The following is a 6,676-nucleotide window of genomic DNA, read 5'->3' on the forward strand; positions in this document are numbered from 1 at the left end:
CAATGTCTAAAATGGAATTCCTAGTATTCTCTTCTCCCTTGTTCTGTTGGTTTTGCATTCATTCCTATCACAGTAAATGACAACAGCATCCCTTCACTTGATCCAGCCAGACTTCTTGAGGGAAAGTCTTGATTTCTTTCCTTATATCCCACACTTAATACAGCAGCAGTCTTGCTGATTGAATTAATCTTTGACACATCCTGAATTAGAGTCTTTAGGCAGATCCACTATTAGTCTCACGTTTCCAGTTCCCATTACCTCTCACCTAGATAACGGCTATACCTTCCAGAAACTGGTTGTCTACCATTGCTTTTTACTACATTAGGTGCATCCCCGACATAACAGCAAAGAAGATGCTGTCAAAGTGAAAGCGAAAATCTCCAGCATGTTCCTGTCTCAAAGAAAAGTCAAAGTTCTCCCACTAACTTAAGAAGCATAGGGATCCCCACCTTTCTGTACATCCCTGCCTGGAATGTTTCCTTCCAGATTGTTATTACAGGGTTTACTTCTTTACCATCTGGAGTGTTCGTGGCCATCCTTCTGAAGAAGTGGTTTTGATTTTGAGGACTGAAGAGGTAGTTAGCCACCGAGTTAACACTTAAAAAAAATTAATATGATATAGACAGGTACTACAGACTTTACACATAATCCTTGAGTCATTTTTATTTTATTTATTTTTGCCAACCGGGGGGTTGGCGGTTGCTTTTGAGACAGAATCTGTTACGTAGGTCAGACTGGCCTCAGATTGATGGTCCTTCTGTCTCTGCCTTCTGATGATGTACTGCCACACCCAGATTTAGAGCTAAGATTTTTCACTAACGTTCGTGTGACTGAAATGCTGTAGTCTGCTCTGCCAGGCTCAGCTGGTAAGGACAGGAAGAAGGCTGGCAGATCAGCAAAGAGATCTCACCATTCTTACAGATCAGCACAGTTGTTTTTCCATTGTTGCCGTCTCTGAGCTGAACAGCTTTTTGCTTCCAAACGATCATAAGTTTTGTTGATCCAGGAGGTATGAAGTAGGGATTCCATCTAATCCGAGAAGAAGTTAAGCATTTGTAGGCCTAGACAAGTAGACAGAACCATGGACGTCAGAGAGTTAGCAAGTGCAGAACTCACACAGGTCAACTCCTATTCTAGTTTAGAAACACCACACTTAGACTGTCTGGACGGAGATAAGAGTAGGGATGCTGGGAAAACTCGCTTTTAGATATGGAGAGGTAATGGATTAGTACTCAGTGTTGGTTTTTACAAAAGGTTCTTTTTTACCTTTACTTTTCTCTTCCTAACAGCAGAAAATACCATGCATGGTGGTACCTGTAATGCTAACACTTGGGAGGTAGAGGAAGGATGACCAGAAGTTAAATGCCCCTTTCAGTTACACACCAAATTTGAGGCCAGCCTAGACTACAAAGAATCTGTCTCAAAAACATTATTTAATGCTTTCCATAAAATGAATTGATTTGAATATCAGAGATCAATTATGGCTAAGGCATGGCCATATTAAAATTGAGTGCTTGCATGTAGAAGGACAAAGTGGGGGAAAGAAGGTGCATTACATAGAGAGTGACATGGAGAAACTGTGTTGCACAAATTGCCTGAGTTGTAAGAGCTACTATTAGAATGAATTATTTAAGTTTAAATTTTATTTTAAAAATATTTATTTGTGTGTGTGTGTGTGTGTCTGTGTGTGTGTGTGTGTGTGTGTGTGTGTGTGTGAGCAGCAGAGGCCAGAAGAGAGCATTAGGTCCTCTGGAACTGAAGTTATAGGATGTTGTGAATGTCTCAACATGGGTGCTGGCAGCTAAATCCAGGTCCTCTGAGTGAGAAGCAAGTTCTTTTAAACACTGAGCTATCTCTCTAGGGCAATTTTACAATTTCTTTAATTACATTTTAACTTCTCTGTGAAATTTTCCCTTTAAACAATTATATTAGCTGTAATTCAACACATTCATACAGGTTTGTGACCCCCCCCCCCCACATGCTATGTGATGCCTGAATTTCTACCTAATTTATCTTTTGGGGGGAATACAGTTATTACATGTGAGAGCCACTATATTACCATCTGAGATGCATTTCTCTTGACCATCCTTCGTAGTTTATCAAATCATTGAATTTCATTTATATCTCATTAATGTTGCTTTTAATAATGTCTCAAACAACGTCAATAATTGTGTGGTTGTTTTTCATATTCTCTCTATGTAATCTTCAGCTTCTTTGAAGATTGTATCTGCCATGCTGACAAATTTCTCTAAAGAGATCTGGAGATTAAATATCAAGTACTAGTCAGGTAGGAGGTAAGTTCTTAGAAAAACTTGGGTTCAGAGAGGAAAATTAAAATTTGTTTCCATCAAGTTATTTGTTTTCAATCAGAAGAAAGCAAGTTGCTTTAAACAATATTTTCCCATTGTTAATTCTGTGCTTCATTTTAACCACACTAATGGTACTATTTTGGAACTCTTTGCCATCTATAGTTGGTGATTTTGTATCTGTTAAAAGCTTCTCTGTGTGTGTGTGTGTGTGTGTGTGTGTGTGCACGTGCGCATGTGCATGCTGTAGTGGTTGATAAAAAGCATGGGTTTTTCTGTTCCAAGTGATGAATTCATTAACATCTTAATCTTTATTATTTATTAGGCAAAAAATTTTGGTGGGTTTACTTGATAGTAGTATTGCTATCAATACTGTATTCATTTGCTATATTCAAACCTGTAGAGGTTTGAATGAGAATGGCCACCATAGGCTCAGATATTGAATACTTGATCTACAGTTGGTGAAACTATTTGGGAACAATTAGGAGGTGTGGCCTGTCCGAAGAGGTGAGGCACTGGGGGCAGGCTTTGAGGTTTCGGAAGCCCATGCCATTGCCAATTACCTGTCTTTCCCTCATGCTTATAGGTCAAGATGTAAACTCTCAGCCACCGCTTCAGGGCCATGCCTGTCTGCTGGCTGTGATGCTCTCCGTCATGATGGTCACAGACACCAACTTCTCCCACTGTAAGCCCGCAAGAAATTCTTTCTTTTCTAAGTTGCTTTGGCCATGGTATCTTAGAACAGCAGCAGAAAAGTATCTCAGACCCTATCTAAACTACATCTCATTGCTTTACTGACAGGAACAGCATACTCTTTGACAACCCTGAAGAAACAGAGCTCAGGGATATATACTAAACACACGTGCCAGTTTTAAACTCATTCATGGAGAGGTGTTTGTCAGATATCTCCAAGTCTGGCTTCCAAGTTTGCTGATACAATAGGAAGATTCCCGAAACTCAGTGGATGGTGTCTCTCCAAGTTTGCTGATACAATAGGAAGATTCCCGAAACTCAGTGGATGGTTGTCTCTAGAATTTGCCACAGCCAAAGGATGAAAGTTGAAAGAACAGACTCAAGTTGAAGCCCCTGAAAAACGAGGCTCAAGCTTCTCAGAATTCTCTCCCGCAGCACAGGTCGCGTTTACATCTGCCAGCACTGAGCTGAAATGAGGGATTGCTGTTCAAACGGAGCCCTCACTGGAACCCAGGAGTCTAGGGTTAATATCAAGGGCTGGCCATGTAACTACCTTGTGGTTGTGCAACTGATGAAACTTTCTGAAATTTCCGGTTCCCAGAAGGTAATCATGCATTCAGTAATGCTACAGTTCTTATTTTGTTTTTGAGACAGGGTATTACTCTGTGGTCCCCGCTGTCCTGGAACTTACGATGTAGACCTCAAACTCACAGAGGTCTACTTGTTTCTGCCTCCTGAATGCTAGGACTTGCGGCACGCACCACCACATCTGGCTTAGTTATTGCTATAGTTTTATCTTAATGGCCTCCAGAGGCCCAGGTGTTAAAGGCGTGGCCAGTCTCTAAAGAGGCACTATCAGGAGATTACAAAAACTTTAAGAGGTGGGGCCTGCTGGGAAGTCTATAACTCAGTGGTTCTGAACCTGTGGGCCATGACCCTTTCGGGGATTGAAAGACCCTTTCACAGGGTTCACCTAAGATCATCAGAAGAGCACAGATGTTTACATTATGATTCATAACAAATACTTCATAACACAATTACAAAGAAGCAATGAAAATAATTTTATGGTTGGGGATCACCACAACATAAGGAACTGTATTGAAAGGTTGTAGCACTAGGAAGGTTGAGAACCACTGCTCTAGATCATTGGGTATGAACTCTCAGGGGATGTTGGGATTCCAATCTCATATCCTCTCTCTTTAGTTTCCCATGAGGTAAGCAGTTTTTTCCTTACCAAACACTCTGGCCAGAGATATGCTGCGTCACCATAAGGCTAAACACAATAGGACTGATTGAAGGCTCCAAAACTACCGGTCAAAATAGTTGGCATACGTTGATCATTTCTTGATGTGGGAGTGTCATATATCAATCTGTTGATTTCATTGGTTAAGTAATAAAGAAACTGCTTGGCTGGCCCTGATAGGTTAAAACATAGGTGGGAGGAGTAAACAGAATAGGATGCTGGGAGGAAGAAGAAGTGAGCTCAGACTCTGCTCTGCTCCCAGAGAGACCCGACAGCTCTGCTCTCTGGAGCAGAGACGCCATGCTCAGCCCCCGGGTAGACTTGACAGCTCTGCTCTCTGGAGCAGAGACGCCAGGCTCCGCTCTCCCAGGCAGCTCCGACCCAGATGGACGTAGGCTAGAATCTTCCTGGTAAGCGCACCTCGGGGTACTTACACACATTATTAGAAATGGGCTAGTCCAGGTGCGAGAGTTAGCCAAGAAAAGGCTGGATATAATGGGCAAGCAGTGTTTAAAAGAATACAGTTTGTGTGTTGTTATTTCGGGCATAAGCTAGCCAAGCGGCCGGGGTGCTGGGGACGCAGCCCCGCTGCTCCTATTTCAACAATTTCTAGTATTTGCCATGGCTATAGCAAGCTTCCTAACACAACTCTAAGCAACCTTGTCCAAACAGAGCAAGCACAGAAAGCCACATAAGTGAAGGAAGTGCTCACTAGTCAAGAACTCAGAAGCAGTTCAGGGCCAGTCTTATAGGTAAGCTGGACTCTGACTATTGGTCAACTAGGTTCACTCCTTTCTGCACACAGAGTTAGTAGGAAAACATTGAAAAGTGAGACACTTCTCATTTGGATTATTGTAAGATATATATTCATATATATACACACACAGAGATATTAACACACACACACACACACATATATATATACAATGTATATATTCAACATTTACATATGTGTGCTTATACTATAGGTTCTGCTTTAAATATAAATAATTTCTCTAGAAATGTCTAAGAAAAATGGGGTGGACTTGCCCTAGCATTTTAATAAAATGTGTAAAACCCAGAATTCTACATGTTTAGGAAATTCTAATCAAAGTGGCCATCTCGGGCTAGGAAGTAATACAGTGACAGAGTGCTTGCCTAACAACTCAGGTGGTCCTGGGTTCTGTCCCCACCCCCCACTCTATCCACTTCCCCCAACTACAACTCCTGTATGGCAGATTCTCAGCTGACTAAAAGAGGCTGAAATATTAAGCTGGAATTGGGAACTGCTAGGTTATGAAACATTTCCTTTAGCTTCCTTGCCCTCTTCCATGAGCTGAACTGTCAGTCACTAAATGGGAAGAGAGAGAGAAAGAGAGAGGGAGAGAGAATATTTACTCTCTAGAAAGGAATATTGTGTATGGTAGGGAATCTAGGGGATTTCCTGATAATAGGATGGCGAATCCAACCACAATGGTATGGTTCTCTTCATTCAACCAATCAATTCAGATACTAATCACTTCCAGAAACACTTTTGCATTCACACCCATCAGTAATGCTTTTACTGTCATTGGGATATCCCCAGCCCAGTCAAACTGACACACACAACCAGCCAACACATGCACAACAATCAGAGACAAGCTTAGGCAATGCCAGTAGTCAAGATAACTGAAGCATAAATAGCACAAATTTTATAGCAGAATTATGTATGAAGGCTTATGAATTGCATGGCTTAGGACTTCCAAACACAGAGGGGCCATCAAGACAACACCCAGGCATCCAAGAGGACACATTTAAGTATGTTGAATAACTTTGTTTGTTTATTGTATGTGTTTCATGTGTGCATGCGCATATACTCATGCACCTTGACCCACATATGGAGGTCCAAGGACAACTTTCGGGAATCACTTCCCTCCTTCTAACGCAAGGGTTGGGAGGATCTAACTTAGCTTCTCAGCCTTAGCAACAAGCACTTTCAACTTCTGAGATGTCTCACAGGCGCCAAACAGACTTTATTTAACAAATTATTATTCTTATTTATAACTTTAAAAACCTAGACATGTTATGTGTGGGCTTCCATCAACACTTTACTAGAGTCTCAAGAGTATAAAGCCCGAACCTGATAAAGACAGAAAGGTAATAAAAATATTATTCACATTGGTATGTAAATGTAGGAGCAACCCAGTGAAGTAACCTTCTGTTGTTGCTTTAGCGAAATACCACAGACTCAATAGCATGTAACCACACAAGACATTTTGTTTCCTCAGCCATTATGTGCTTCTGTTTGTAGACAATAAAATCTAAATTATGCATCTATCTGACTTCTAGAAGCATTTACTTTCAATGTCATCTGGGATTCATTATGTTTAAATAACCTTATTTAGAAGAAATAAAAAAATAGAGTATATAGAACATAGTTGAGTTATATGATATTTGTTCTTTTTTCTTTTTTTTT

The sequence above is a fragment of the Alexandromys fortis genome, unplaced genomic scaffold (assembly GCF_014885135.2).
Source record: "Alexandromys fortis isolate MF-2015 unplaced genomic scaffold, M_Fortis_MF-2015_v1.1 scaffold_4, whole genome shotgun sequence".
Taxonomy (NCBI): Eukaryota; Metazoa; Chordata; class Mammalia; order Rodentia; family Cricetidae; genus Alexandromys; species Alexandromys fortis.